This window comes from Peromyscus leucopus, chromosome 10 (assembly GCF_004664715.2).
Source record: "Peromyscus leucopus breed LL Stock chromosome 10, UCI_PerLeu_2.1, whole genome shotgun sequence".
Classification (NCBI taxonomy): domain Eukaryota; kingdom Metazoa; phylum Chordata; class Mammalia; order Rodentia; family Cricetidae; genus Peromyscus; species Peromyscus leucopus.
In genome coordinates, this window is record NC_051071.1 from 91,287,058 (window position 1) to 91,302,572 (window position 15,515).

The window sequence follows — 15,515 nt, forward strand, 5'->3', positions numbered from 1 at the left end:
CTCAGTCTGGGAGGAAGGGACTGGACCTGCCTGGACTGAGTCTACCAGGTTGATCGCAGTCCTCACGGGAGGATTTGCCCTGGAGGAGGTGGGAATGGGGGGTGGGCTGGGAGTAAGGGGAGGGGGTGGGAGGGGGGAGAATAGGGGAACCCGTGGCTGATATGTAGAACTGAATGGTATTGTAAAATAAAATAAAATTAAAAAAAAAAGAACTGTTTTTTCACCTGAAAGCTCTTTCCTGGAGGAAAGTAACAAATATTACAGAGTAAATCATTTGATTTGAGTCAAATAGACTATTTGCAATCAACATAAATGGCTTACTATGTATAAAATAGTATTTTTTACTTCTAAAGTATTTTAAAACTGTTTTGCTCTCAAGACAGTGTTCTATCAAAATTTTACCAACTATAAAACTGTTTTATTTGTAAGGTTCTAGTCATTCTTTATTCAAGTTATCACTAATTGTAAGTTACTAATGTTAAAATTAATCAAGTTTTATGCTAAAATTTCATACACTGAGATTTCAAATTCTAGGCATTCCCTAAAAGCAATTATACCATTTATAATCTGATAGAAGTGCAGAGGCCTAAAACTTTTTTACAATGAAATGTCACAAATACTTAGTTTATTTCATACATAATGTAGATGAACACGGCAAAGTGCTTTTGATCATATATTGAATTGTTATAAGAAGACAGAGCAGAACTTTAAGAGAAAGGAGCATGGCTGAGAGACAGAGAGTCACATGTGGCTATGGTTACGCCCCTACATCACTGGGCACTCTTCCACACAGCTCTTTGAGAAGTGGACACAATGTACCAGAATTGCTTGTCTTTAACTCCTAAGGGCAGGGACACAACCTGGTCACCACCATGTTTCACAGAACCACCTGGCAAAGGCGCTAGGCAGTGTCTGTTAAATAAAGGACTAAGTGTTGAATAAATAAAAATGCAACTGCAAAATCAAAACCCAAAGAAAACTAGCTTTCTTTCTATGAAATCTAGACATGTAATTCGAATACAAGTCCTACCATGGTTCTGGACTCGAGTCAGCACCTGTGACACGACCTAAAACCTAACTCCAGTACGGAAGGAAGCAGCCGCGAGAGACGGAAGGAAGCGACGGAAGGAAGCACGGCCCAGTGGTACCGCGCACACACTTCCTAAGCACTTGCTCTGCGCCAGGCACAGCTGTGCTATGAGAACACAGTAAACAAGACAGCCTTGGCTTCTTATCTGCAGATAAAAATAAACCCTTCACATTATCTTTGCGGTATATAAAACTGTACAGTGAACAATACTATTTTAAGACAGCAGGGCTCTAAAATTCAATCCAGAAATTAAGATGTTTGGAGTGGTTTTCAGACGGAGTATAAATTTCATGTTTTATAAAACATTAACTCCAGCACAAGAATAAAGGATTTGTAATAACTGTCTCATTTCATAACTTACAAAACACATCATTCTTTCAACAAAATGCTTAATAAATGCATCAAAGATTACAAACAAATATCATAAAAGATCTTTCTTTGGCATTGTTTATACCAACAATCATTATTCCTTCTCTCACACATTTTAGAATTCTGCTTTGGAACTGGCAAACTTCCACAGTAATAAAAATAGACTTCCAATAAGATCATATTCAATGATATCACCCCAAAATGGTGCTAATGCAGCACCCAGCAGGAGTCTACATCACAAACACAGAAGTTAAACACAGGCAGCACACAAACGTGTGTGAGGAGAGGGCACAAATGTCAAAAGAAAGGGAGGCTGGTGCTGTCCTGTCCCCGTCCCGGGATTTCTTTCCCACTGAGTCCAGGAGAAAAGTAAAATGCCGCAATATTAACAACCACCTCATACATCTGTGATGAATGACAGTTTTTTAACTAGCCTGGAAGACACTTTCTGTTTCTATTTATTATAATCTCAGAAGTAGACAAATATATGCTCAGTCAATTTGAAGCCTGTATTAGCTTTTCTCAACAGGAAGCAGCGTTGCTAACGAAGTGGTAAATTCAGTGTTAATGAGTGGCTTCACTGTTGCCACCTCAGAGGGAAAGCCTTCCATGTTCTGTGTTCCACCCATCTGTTCTGGTGTTAGAGGTTCAAGGATGGAACAGACGCTTTCCATTTAAAGCAACTTCATTGGTACCCCCTTAACAGCAGGGTGACAAACCATGAGAATATCACGTCGTTTTGGAGGCTGCATCCCTGTTACCAGAATGGCTTAATAAGATCTTCTAACTTCACATTTGGACGACGCCAAACCATTTTGCTGAAAGACGTAGGAAGAGTACATGTGTAAAACATAACTGATCCACAAGACATTTCTAGTAAAGAAAGGAAAACTGAATTACACTGCTAAAACATAAAATCAGGTCTTTACCAGTCAGTTTTTCTTTATGTCCACATAATGAAATGTGGCTTAACTAGCTACGGATAGCTGTATTTATGAACAACTAACATTTTTTGGGGGGTAATCTTCATAATATATTCTGACTATAAAATGCTTCAAGTATTTTATACAATTTTCAGGGCCCAGTGACACACAACGCATCATTAGATCCCACGGCACTGAAGGAAGCATCTGTAATCGTGACATCTATTCCCTTGAATTCACAGAGGAGTGTGTTCATCCAGGTAAGAAGGCATTTGACCTATCAACTAATTTGACACCTTTTCAAACACTTTCCCACTACCTTTATATGGACAAACACATACAGCTGAGCCACTGTACCAGTATATTACAAACAAAGAAGAAACATATCTAGAGATAAGCATTATTTATTAAATTTAAGGAAGCTAATTGGTGCTAGGTGGCTCAGTGGACAAGAGCACTGACTATTCTTCCAGAGGATCTGGGTTCAAGTCCCAGCGCCCACATGGCATCTCACAACTGTCCGTGACTCCAGTTCCAGGGGATCTGACTCCCTTACACAGAGAAACAAGCACACAAAAACCAATGTGCATAAAAAAAAAATAAATGTATCATTAAAAATGTTTAAAAAATAAAAATAAAGGAAGCTAACATTTAAAACATACTATAATGGTATAATATTGAAAAGATTTCAGTGTTTAAGAGAAGTTGAATTTGATGAATTCAAAGCACTCCTTAGGACGACTCTTTAAATAATGTTTAGATGGCACTACTAAAATCCTTCTATAATCATTGAATCACAGAATCTCCCTCTTAACTGAATCTAAATATGTTCTTTAAACAATTCATACACTTTTTTTAAAGCTACAAATGGGGGTTTAAAATCTACATGAAACGTATTTCAGTTTCTAGAGAAGCATAATGAGTTCTCCAGCTGTAACTGCCTCTAGTTATACTGTGAGCACTAAAAAGTACAGAGGTCAGATCTGTCTTCAAGATGACAGATCATCACTTATATGCCTCAAGCTAGTCTTATTGTCTCAGAAATCTCAAACATCAGTATTTTTGCAAACTATCAGCACTTGCTATAACACCCTCACTACACTACATCTTGAGGTTACTACAGAAGAAATGAGGTGATAATTGCATATTAACATAATTATTCTGTAATCCCTCTGAGCAAGCTTCCTAGGTCACTCAGTAATTCAGATTAGATACAACCTTCCTGTCATCAAATCTATGTTGTCCACTTTCTGTTCATGAATAATTCTTTTTTGATAAAAATTAGCTTAATTTCATTCTTTTATGTACATTATTAATTGTATTTATTGCAAGTAGGTTAACATTTTGTGGGTACTTATTACATAATGCCAACCTTTGTCATATAGTATAATTTCACATAAAATGTAGCATAATTTTGCCCCCATTCTAAGTTAGTTCATTAGTAATTGTATTACACAGCTATAAATAAATTATAATGTTGCCCACTAGCTGAGTTCTAGTCAGGTTTTCACAAACCCTATGTTCATTTACATTAGCCTTAGAATACATGACAACTTCAGCTAGTAACATGAGAGACTGGGTCAAGAAGGGAGAACCATTCACAAACTGTCATCTTGACTGCGAAATCAATCCCAATTAACTATATTTAAATCACTACAGTATTGAAGTCTATACGTGCTATACACAGTGTAACAACATACAAACCTAATTCTCACCCAGATTCTGCTGGAAGACAAAGTAAAATATAAAGACAGGCATTACATAGACAAAGCATGTTACATATCATCCAGGTAGTAACTTAATGAGGGTGTCACAAAGAATGGAAACACTATAAAAAATAAACACTTATACAAAAGTAGAGCTAAAACTAACCACAATGTCATATAATAAAACAAAGAGGCAACTTAGTATGTTTAGTCTTTTTTTTTTTTTTTTCCTTTTTTTGGTTTTTCAAGACAGGGTTTCTCTGTGCAGCTTTGCGCCTTTCCTGGGACTCACTTGGTAGCCCAGGCTGGCCTCGAACTCACAGAGATTCGCCTGCCTCTGCCTCCCGAGTGCTGGGATTAAAGGCGTGCGCCACCAACGCCCGGCTAGTATGTTTAGTCTTACAACCCATACAGTTTATAATCTACAAGTTATTCAAAGCTTGTCATAGGAACAGAACACATGATCAATATCTTCAGACTATAAGGATGGAATTTCACCTTAAAATTAAAAAAAGCCAGGAACAGGAACTTGACCTTGAAGATGGTTGTCTCACACAAAAGCCAACTAAAATGGCTCAGCCAGGAACATTGAAGAACAGAACCCAAGGTTGAAGATCAAGTAAGATCATTTCTAAGGTCCTTTCTTACCTGTACGATACATATTAATTTAATTTAATTACATCACCAACCTACAACACTCTCTGAAACTAGGATGAAGATGTAACTACTAGCCTCTCGACACTTTCTGATCTCAAAGTCACTTGTAACGTGTCGACACAGTGGCCCCGGGCACCAAGTGGCTAACAGCACTCAAGCTGCAGGGCTTTCTCTCGCAAGAAACTTTCAGGAATCCTAAGGCAAACACACGTAGATAACTACAAAAAACGTGAGGTGTGATGGGGTACAGGCACGGAACAAAAGCAAACAATGTAGAAAGGTAATTCTATAGTCTTGGTTTTATTAAAAAAGCTCCAGGCACGATTTCATTGGTGTCTCTGTGTGTGCTGTGCTGTGCATTGCACAGATGTGCAGGTCAGATGACTCACAAGAGTTATTTCTCTCTTTCCACCACACGGGCCTGGGGGAAGGAGCTCAGCTCTTCCGGCTGACAGCAAACACCTTTACTCTGAACCATCTCACCAGCTCTCCTTTTCTAGACATTTATTTGACATCCTCTACCCCACCCCTACTATTTCCTGGTCTTAGAATTAAAACTCAGAAATGAGAAATTCAACGTCGGTACTATATGTTAATATCTGAGGAAATGCTCATCTGGTTCTGCAAAGATCTGACCAAGAACCAGTGAGGGGGCTCATAGGCTCTAAGAGTGAACCTATTATTATTTTGCTAAACAGACATAGTTATCAGACTGTCCTCTAAAATTTATCTTTATACCCATAGATTACAGCAGCTCTCTGAGTAGAAACTCACAACTGGACAAAGTGAGTAAGTGTCTATGAGAAACCAGCCACAAACAGAACACCTCTGCCATCACCACCATCCAATCCTGCCCGAGTCAGAGAGACGGGAAGACGCTGAGAGTCTGGGAGGACCAGAGCAAGCAGTCTCTTCCCGACAGGAACGCTGCACTCATGAATCTCAGCAGCTGGGACTGCCTACCCAAGACCTCATAGGACAAGCTAGTCAGCACTTAAGCTGAGGGGTCTTCACAGATGACGGCTTCTGTGAGAAGGAGAGTCAATTTTCTTTAAGCAGGTGACCCCTGGTAGGTTGATCATGATAAAGGGATGGCCTCACACTCTTGAATACATGGGCGGCACAAACCAGACTCAGTGCGGGTAGATCTAGGAGTTAGGAGGAGGAGGAGGTGAGTATTATGATCACAATACATGTTGTACAGTTATGAGGTTCCCTGGTCCAAATGCTCTCATTTCAACTGGTCTCCAAGTCATATAAAATTTCAAAGTGCCCTGAATAACAAAACTATTATTAAAAAAGACAAGTGAAGTACTTCCTGATTTCAAGTTACTACAAAACTACAGTAGTATGTGGTAGAAAGGCAGGTGTCTAGACTGATGGAATATATTTCAGAGTCCAGAAATCAATAGATCAATCAATCATCTATCACCAACCAATTTTCAACAAGGTATTAAGGGTATTCCATTGCTAAAGAACCGTCTTTTGAACCAGGTCAGAAATTAAAACAAAAATAATCAACAATCTAAATATCTGTCACTCAGAAGGCAGAGGCAGGTGGATCTCTATGAGACCAAGGCCAGACTGGTCTACATAGTGAGTTTCAGGCTAACAGGGCTGTCTGGTGAGACCCTGTCTCTAAAAACAAAAACAAAAAACAAGAAAAAAAAAAGTCCAATTGGTAAAGCTCCCAGAAGACGGCATGAAATATGGACTCTCAGCATCAAAAGCACAGGCGCGGGAGGTCACAGCATGGACTTTATCAGAGTAAAATATCTATGCAGCGCATGGTGGTGACCACCTTTAATCCCAGCACTTGGGAGGCAAAGAGGCAGACCTAAGATCCGATGCCAGCCTGGTCTCCAGCTCCAAAACATCCAGGGCTACAGAGAGAAATTCTGCCTTGAAAATGAATGAATGAATGAATGAATGAATGACCTGTGTATCAAAGGGCATTATTTAAATGTATTAGATAAATGTTAAATATTCAAGACATATAAATAGGTCAAAAAAAATCTAGCAACAGACTTGATTAAATTGTCTCTTTAAAGAAGATCTACAAATAGCCAACTCAATGAAAAAAATGTTTCACTTTATGGTCACTAAGGAAATAAAAATCAAAGCCTCAAAAAGATAATTCTTCATACCCATAAGATTCTTAGCTTTAACAAACAACACACTAGAAAACAACCAGTACAGAGACAAATGTGGAACCAGAGGCTTTCAACACTGATGATAAGAAAGCGAAATGGCCATCTGCAGGAAGAAAGTTAGGCAATTCAGAAAGGGCTAAATGGAACCATGTGACCTAGCTGTTCAACATCTAGATAACGCATTGAGCAAATAAAAACTTATGTTCAAAGTGATTATGTTTTTCAACACTGGCAACTACCTAGAGCTTAATACACATTAGGCAAATACCACACCACTGAACTATCGACTATGCACAGTCCTCCTGTCTCTGAGAGAGTGTCCCTCCCACAGAGTCGCCTGGGCTGGCCCTCAACTCACTTGGCAGTCCAGGCAGGCCTTTAATTTACAAGCCTCCAGCTTTAGTCTGTACCACCAGACCTGGCTCACAGAGAAACTACTGTTTACAGCTTGTATTTACAAAGGCCAAAAGGTGGAAAAAAAACAATTGGCCAGCAAGTGATAAATAAATAATGTGCCATATCCACACAATGGAATGTTCTTCCACCTCAAAGAAAAACAAATACAAGCTACAATTTGAATCAATATGCCAAAGAAAAGTAACCAATCACAAAAGGTCATTAACTCTGACTTTATAAAATATTCAGAATAGGTAAATTTATCCAGACACAGAAGTAAACCTACCAGATGATAATGGAGGGGAAAAATAAGAAATAATCATATAATAGGTATCTGTTTTACGGGATGACCAAACAATTTAGACACTACAAGCTGATGATTGCCCAACAATGTGAATACATCACACATCAAAGAACCATACACTAGTGTTAATTTTGCTTTAATGTATGTTAAAGAACATACATTAAAGCAAAATTAACACTAAAGATGGTTAATTATACGTTATATGATCTTCATGTCAATTTTTAAAGAAAGGAGCAATCATAAAATATGACTCACTCTGTCAATACCCAAAGAAGAAGAAATTTTTACTTCCTAGATCTCTCCAAAACCACCCAGCTAACTCCAAGTCACATAATGGGTTCTTTGTAATGTCAAATTAACAAGGTGACCCAAGATTCCCAGAGTGCATGATCTTTCTCACTGAGACAAGCAAAAAACATTTTCAATTGTCCTTCGCCTCTCTGTCTGGCTGAAAAACATTCAACAGAAACAGCAGAAGCCGGGACAAAGTAACATCCTAGTTAAATACCAGGAACAGTCAACAAGGAGGTAGAGCTCAGTGTGTGCAAAGTCTCTGCCCGGTGTGCATGAGAGAGACCCTAGGGTCCAGTCTCCAGCACTAAGAAAAGAAAAAGGCACATGGAGTTGGGTGGGAGAGAAGAGGAGTATCACAGGAAACAAAGTGTGATTATCTCTCAGTTCCACACTAAAGAGTGCTCTTCAAAACAGGAAACAACTGTACACACAGAACTGAAGGTGCAGGACTGAATAAAAAGTGATTTGAAATCGCTGAATATGTGGGTGGCTTGAGTGTTTCCCCTTAGCTCATGTGTGGAAGGAGGTCAGGACACTGCTCTCCCTACTGCCCATGTGGCACTCCAGTCACCTCACGGAAGGAAGGCACTCAACAGAAGCAAGCAACCTGAGCTCTGGCATTCCAGCCTCCAGGTTATAAATGCACCAACCCGGGACACTGCTGTAGCATCACAAACTGACCAGATACAAACAGCACTGTTTCACTGCTAACTAAAACACATGGAGTTAAAAAAGGACTGCCATGCAAATAAACTGAGTGAAGAGGGGGGGGGGATATAAATGGTATTAAAGTATTTCAGATCTCTTACATTCTCTAAAAAGATTAAAATAACTTAATTAAATTAAAACCTTACAGCCAAGAATGCAGTTGTAATCCTCAAGGGTAAGTTTCAAAAGTGAGCTCTGAGGACCACTGGGGATCCCCGAGGCTCTGCAGAGTCCTCAAAATTAAAGCAATTTTCATACTAACACCTTCCTTGCCTTTTTCACTCTCATTCTCTCCTGAGTGTATAATGGAATTTTCCAAGGGCTGTATGACTTGTGATATCCCAGCATATAAAAAAAAAATCAGATATGAGAATACATAGGTCTTCAATTAAGACATTTAAAAGATTTTTCAAAATGTAAAATAATGCTACTCTTCTTACCAAATTACCATCCAGAAAGTATATTTTATAAAACTGCTCCATTTATGCTAACATGTTTAGAAATACTGTCTTTAGAGAAAGCAGTATTTACGTAGCTTCTGCTCACATTCAAATATAATGGCTGTCATTCTCCACTGCCTGGAGACATCCTGGGCGGTCACATGGGGGAGCACAGGGGGGCAGCCATAAGCATCTGTCGAGGCACAAATTCCATGATACCTGGCCTGAAATGTCAACTACACAGAGGTGGACAAACCCTGACAAAATCACATAAACAAATCAGAGTGTAAAAGGTCCTGAGAACAAATAATCTGAGACTCACTGACTTAAATAAAAATGGCATTCATAAAAATTGAAAAACTTAATACCATATCATTAAGATATTAATTCTACCTCACAGTAACGAATACACTGAATTTTTATAAAACTGACAATGTAACCAAACATTTATGGAAGTGCAAAGAACAAAGGAAGAGGAGTTATACTTCATGTCTATAAACACTCATGAATTAAAGCACTGTGGCACTGGTACCAGGGTAAGCTGACCAAAGATAAAAACAGAGAACAGGTCCATGTGTGCATGTACGGTCACCTTATTTATGACAAAGTGACACATTATCGGGGGCAGTCTTTCTACACACAAAAAAATGCATATTCCTATGAAGGTAACACAGGATGTAAACATCAGTTCTGGCCTAACAAGGCTGCCATGACAGTTTCCCATCCGACTGCTACCAGCACCGGCTAGATGGCGGCTCCACGTGCTGTAGGTGCTTAGCATTTGGCAGACTGTGTCTGTTGGGTGGCATCCCTACTCCAGCGCCATGGATGCCAAAGTACTCTAGCCATTCACTTGTGGAAACAAAACATGTCCCCCAGCACTGCCAAATCAGACATGCAGGATCAAAGACAGAGAACCACCTGCAGGTGAGGTCACTGCTCCAGACCTGAGAGCGTCTATTCACATCCTTAGAACAGGAAAAACAAAACATAAACAAAAAACAGAACACAAGAAGCCTGGCTAGAAAGCCAAATGAAGACCTACTGAACTACACTAAGATTAAGGCCTCTATCTTACAAAAGATTTAAGAGGATGAGAGCAGGCCATGGCTATGTTTATGTAAGAAATGTAAGAGCAGTTTCTACGCAGAAGCAAATAAACTTATAGAAGAGGCAGAGGATCCAGATGAAGAAACTAAAACACAGGCCAAGGGGGCCGAGAAACGGCTTTACAGGGATGAGCACAGTGCTCTGAGCACAGTGCTCTTGCCCGGTCTGAATTTAGTCCCCAGTATCCACACAGGACAGCTCACAACTGTCCATCAACTGACTCCACTCCAAGGGCTTCAATCACCTCTCTGGCTCCCCTGGGCAACTGTGCAGCACACACGTGCACACACACATACACACATTAATTTTTAAAATACACACACAAAAAGAGGGTTTCACAAGAGAGGATAGCTAACTGAGCAAGCAACACACTCCAGGAGAGCCAGAACTAAAGAGGCCAGGACGCCAGGCACTAGTGAGGAAACAGGAACCACTACAGACAGTGGCGAGACACACACGTGCAAACAACTCTGGGGTTTGTTGTATGGTTATTGGTTGTGTTCTGACAAATAAAGCTTGCCTGGAGGTCAGAGGGCAGAGCTAGCCACTAGTTAACCATAGAGGCCAGGCAGGGGTGACACACACCTTTAATCCCAGCACTTGGGAGGAGGAAGCAGAAAGATCAGGAGTTCAAGGCCACCCTGGGCTACACTGGACTGAACCAGTCTAAAAGAGAAACATCAGGGTGGTGGTGGCTCATGCCTTTAATTCCAGCACTTGGGAGGCTCACGCCTTTAACCCAGCACTAGGGAGGTAGAGACAGGAATATAAGACGGATGGAGACAGGATCTCAGTCCCTTTCAGTCTGACGATTTGTAAAGACAGGATGACCCCCATTCCAAGTCTGAGGCTTCGTAGAGGTACAAACTCTCTGGTGGCTGGCTGCTCTGCTTCTCTGATCTTTCAGCTTTCACTCTAATATCTAACTCTGGGTTTTTATTTAGTAAGACTAATTAGGATGGCGCTTCAGGTATTAGCTTTTAACTCCAGCCTATACACACCAACAAAAATAATACCCGTGTGGAGCTTTTTCACAATAGGATTACTTAACCCAAAAGTCCTGTAGTAAAAGACAACCTGTGGTGATATATTGTGTACCCTAATAAAATTTGCCTGAAGATCAGAGAACAGAACAAGCCACTAGATTAAACATGGAGGGCAGGCAGTGGTGGCACACACCTTTAATCCTAGCACTTGGGAATCACATGCCTTTGCTTGGGAAGTACACACTTCTTTAATCCCAGGAAATGATGGCTGGGCGGAGAAGGGTATATAAGGAGTGAGTGAAGAGACAGGAACTAGAAACCTTTTCGGCTGAGGAAGCTCAAGCTGAGGCTTTTCCGGCTGAGGAGTCCTGGAGGTAAGGCTAGTGGCTGTGGCTTGTTCCTTTGTCTCTCTGATCTTTAAGCAACTACCCCAATATCTGGTGCCAGGTTTTTTATTATTTTTTATTAAGAGACCATTTAGAAATTTGTGTCACACAAACCATTATAATAAGAACTACAAGTGAACCACAGCTACACCTGACAAAATTCAGACCTCCAACCACACTGTTGATTAGAAGAATCCAGATAAAACCCTGTGTAAGTCTATGTACAGGAAAGCTGTAAGATAGGCCTAAAGAGGTGTATTCTTTGAAGCCAGGGCAGCTACTCTGAAGGGAAGGCCGAGTGTTGGGAAGAGACACAGGGTGTTCCAGGATGTGGTGTTCTGTGCCACGACCTGTGTGCGCCACACTTTGCGCACTGCTGGCGGTGGGTCCCAGAAAACAGTACGCTACAGATGCTTCATTACAGCTGCAGACGTCTTCTGCTGGGAGTAAAAGTATGTCTGGAAACATAATTCACTTCTTACACTTCAACTCCACTTTGTCTAAATCCATAAAATAAATCAAAGATTTTAGAGATAATTGCTGAGCCTTCAATATGCTGTAGGAAGACTTAATTAAGAACATTTAATCTTTTTTGTTTTCCAAATGTTTACCTTGATCACCTAAAAATAAGTTTCTTAGCTCTGTAAGAAAAAATGCTCACTTTGAAAAATACTATTAATAGCCAGGTGGCGGCGGCGCATGCCTTTAGTCCCAGCACTCGGAGGCAGAGGCAGGTGGATCTCTGTGAGTTCAAGGCCAGCCTGGTCTACAGAGTGAGATCCATAAAAGGTAAAAAGCTACACACAGAAACCCTGTCTCAAAAAACAAAAAAAAAAAAGGAAAAAAACACTTGAAAGTATATTTTCTAATACAAAAATTACTTTTCCACATTTAGACTAAGAAGAGGATTAAGGTTGAGTGACAACTAGTATTTGAACTAATTGAGGTTTCTTGGGAAAAAAAAAAAGAACATTGAATATTTCCCTACCCACTAAACTAAGCCTTGGTTTAGATTTTCTATTTTATGGAATTTTAATAAAACCCTATTTTGGAGTACCAGAAGTTATCTTATTTATAAACAAGAACCAAAAACAACATCAAGTTTCTCATCTTAAATACTTTCTTCCCTGAATGTAATCGTGTATAACAGTGTACAGTTAGCATGACAATCTAATCATTTTTAGGCCATGTAGTGCCACCAAGTGGCAACAATTATGTTTTCTAAAATACCCCAAGTAATTGAAAGTTAGACTGCAATATTTTATCAAAATGAGAGAGAATCAATCTTATAATTTTAGTCAAAGTTTAGAAATCAAACAATGACTTTTGTTTGTATATGGTACCTTCTAAGAGTTATAAAGTTACAGTACTACTTCACACTGCAATACTGGCCAAAGCCGATTCTGCTTTCCGCCCGGTTTCCATAATTCACTTTAGAAACTAACAAAACCCACAATCAACAAGGAAAGCTTTCCTAGCAGCCTGACGCCCTGGCTGAGGGGCGAAGGAAGGTCTGCCACAACCAAGTCCTACAGACAGACAGACAGACAGACTGCGTTAGAGATCTGGACCCTGGAAAGGCAGGATAAGGTGCCAAGAGGGTTAGAGGACCAATCTCCCTAGCTTATAAGTGCCCACCCTTTTCCTTCTATGAGTCTTAGCCCCCTGATTTCCTCACTTTGTAACTCATCAGCCAAAACTGAATCAGGATCTGCTCTTAACAATTTAATTTGATTAAATCTGTTGTAGAGGCCTTATCTCTAAAAAAGGCCATACTCTGGGATACAGGGGATGAGGAGTTTAATATGTAGCCTTTAGAGCAAAACCACAATTCAATCCAAAACATAAAACCTCTGTATTTGACTTTTTTTTAGTATATTTTCTTACTTAAAAGAACAAAAAATAATTTAAATCACAGAATGCTATTTTAAATTACTAAGTTTTACCAACTTATTTAATTATTAATTTAAATTATTCATTGAATTTAAATTTTTAAAACAACTAAAATTTTAGCATGAAACCACATGAAATAGCAAAGCAGTCACTACCATAAAGCTCACATTCAGTTCATCCAACACACGCAGTAACAGACTTCACTACCCTCCACTTTTCCCATGTTCTCACTTCATTCAGCCTCTTTGCTGTCTTTTAACCATTTGCTTGACCCTGGACGTCCTGCCCCAAACACACATGTGGACCCCCTTGTCCCCAGCTGTCTCTTTGGCTTCCCCAGAGCAGTGGCATTGAGTGACAGCACTCTTAGGAACTACTCTCTCTAACACACAGTGCTCTCACTGGACAGAGCATGTGCTTACTTGATCATTTACGGTTTTTTCTCCCGATTACCAAGCAAGCTTCTGGAGGACAGACAGGTTTAGTTCACTGACAGGTATGTCCCTTGTATCTAAAGTATTACCTAGCATATGGCTACCTTTAATGGAAAAGAAAGAAATCTGAACGCCACTCAAACTCTAAATGGAACCCACTGGTCTTTCTTCTTAGAGAGACAAGGTCTCCTGCAGCGTCTGCCTCTGCCTCCCAAGTGCTGAGAAGGCGGGCACCAACAACCACGCTCAGCTCTTTTCCAATCATTCTCCACTTGGTAAGCAGAATCAACCGTGTCCATTCTTCACGTTTAAGCATCATCTCAACATCTGCATTAGCTGTGTTAGTCAGGCCGCGCTCATCTCTCAACCACAGTCCCACTCTCCTCCCACAGCCACCGGCCCCCTCACATTCCCATGCAGATTACTCTCTGCTCTTCGGCTCTCACTCACACAAATGTCCCTCAGATTATCAGCCCTAGGCTGGTTGCCACAGAGCCTTCTTAAATCTCCTGTGGAGTTCCTCTGTAACATGTTCATGCAGAACAGTGTCTCTTACAGCAGTCTCCCAAATGTCCAACTGATGGCTACCGATTCCTCTCTTCTAACTTAGCTATAAAATCCAAGCAAAAGCTCCCCTCAGAAGGACACAGACCATGGCCTGCTGTACTCACTGCATTTGGGCCATCAGATGGTGTGTGGGACAGCACAGGGGCACACAAAATAAAGTGAGCGAAGTATAAACAAACAGTAAGGACCTGTAACCTGTCAGGAAATAAGTTTTCTTTATTAATGTCAGATACGGTGAGGTTTCTAAGAACTCTCTAGCTACCAGTGTGCTCACAAGCCCAAGCGTATCTGACAGTTATGCAATCAACTTAAAACGACATGAAAACATGATATGCCTCTGCATACCTCCACACAATGTACAAAGTCAGGGCTGCTTTCCTCATGTGTCATAGTCAGTCTCTAGCTTATCAATATATGATGGACCAAACCCACACAAGTATGTATGAAATGAATCTGATATGCACTAAAACTTTGAAGGCTATGTATGTAATATAACTTATAACAGTATAAAATAAAGACAAAAGATTGTGTTGAGGAAAAAAAGTAATTTACTTTAAGCTTCCAAATTAAAAATATATTAACTGTCTCGTTTCTCTTTAAAATGAGAATGTTCTCTAATGTATTTCAGTTTGGGGGATGAGTCCCTCATTTTAATATAGTTTATGAGAAACAAATGGACTTTAGACAATGGTTCTATTAACCATTACTATTTCTTGAGAAATCTAAATCTTTGTAGTACTCATGTTCTATCACTAGTCTTATACAATAATCTATCTGTATAGCCTATGACTGTCTCCAGTTCAAATCTTATAATTCTGACAAATAATGTAAGTTTTCTCTTTAGTCAGTATCATAAGAGTTAAAGAGGCTCAGGATGGATGTGTGGGGCTAGGAATGTAGCTCAGTGCCCAGAGGACATGCTCAGCTTACTCAGGACCCTGAGTACAATCCCCGTAACAACTTCTCCAAATAACTATCATAGATGGTATGGTTAAACACATATTCATCACAAAAATCAAAGTTATCCTCTTTGACAGACATTTTTTTTTAGTAAGCAATATCTAATGAGCAATTCCAAATAGTTCCTTCAGCACATACA

At 39.9% G+C, this 15,515-nt stretch overlaps 1 protein-coding gene across 11 annotated transcripts in view; it reads right to left on the bottom strand.

Annotated features, from left to right (window-relative positions):
• Znf644 (zinc finger protein 644) overlaps positions 1 to 15,515 on the bottom strand; it is a 78,435-nt gene that overhangs the window by 22,548 nt on the left and 40,372 nt on the right. The window lies entirely within an intron of this gene.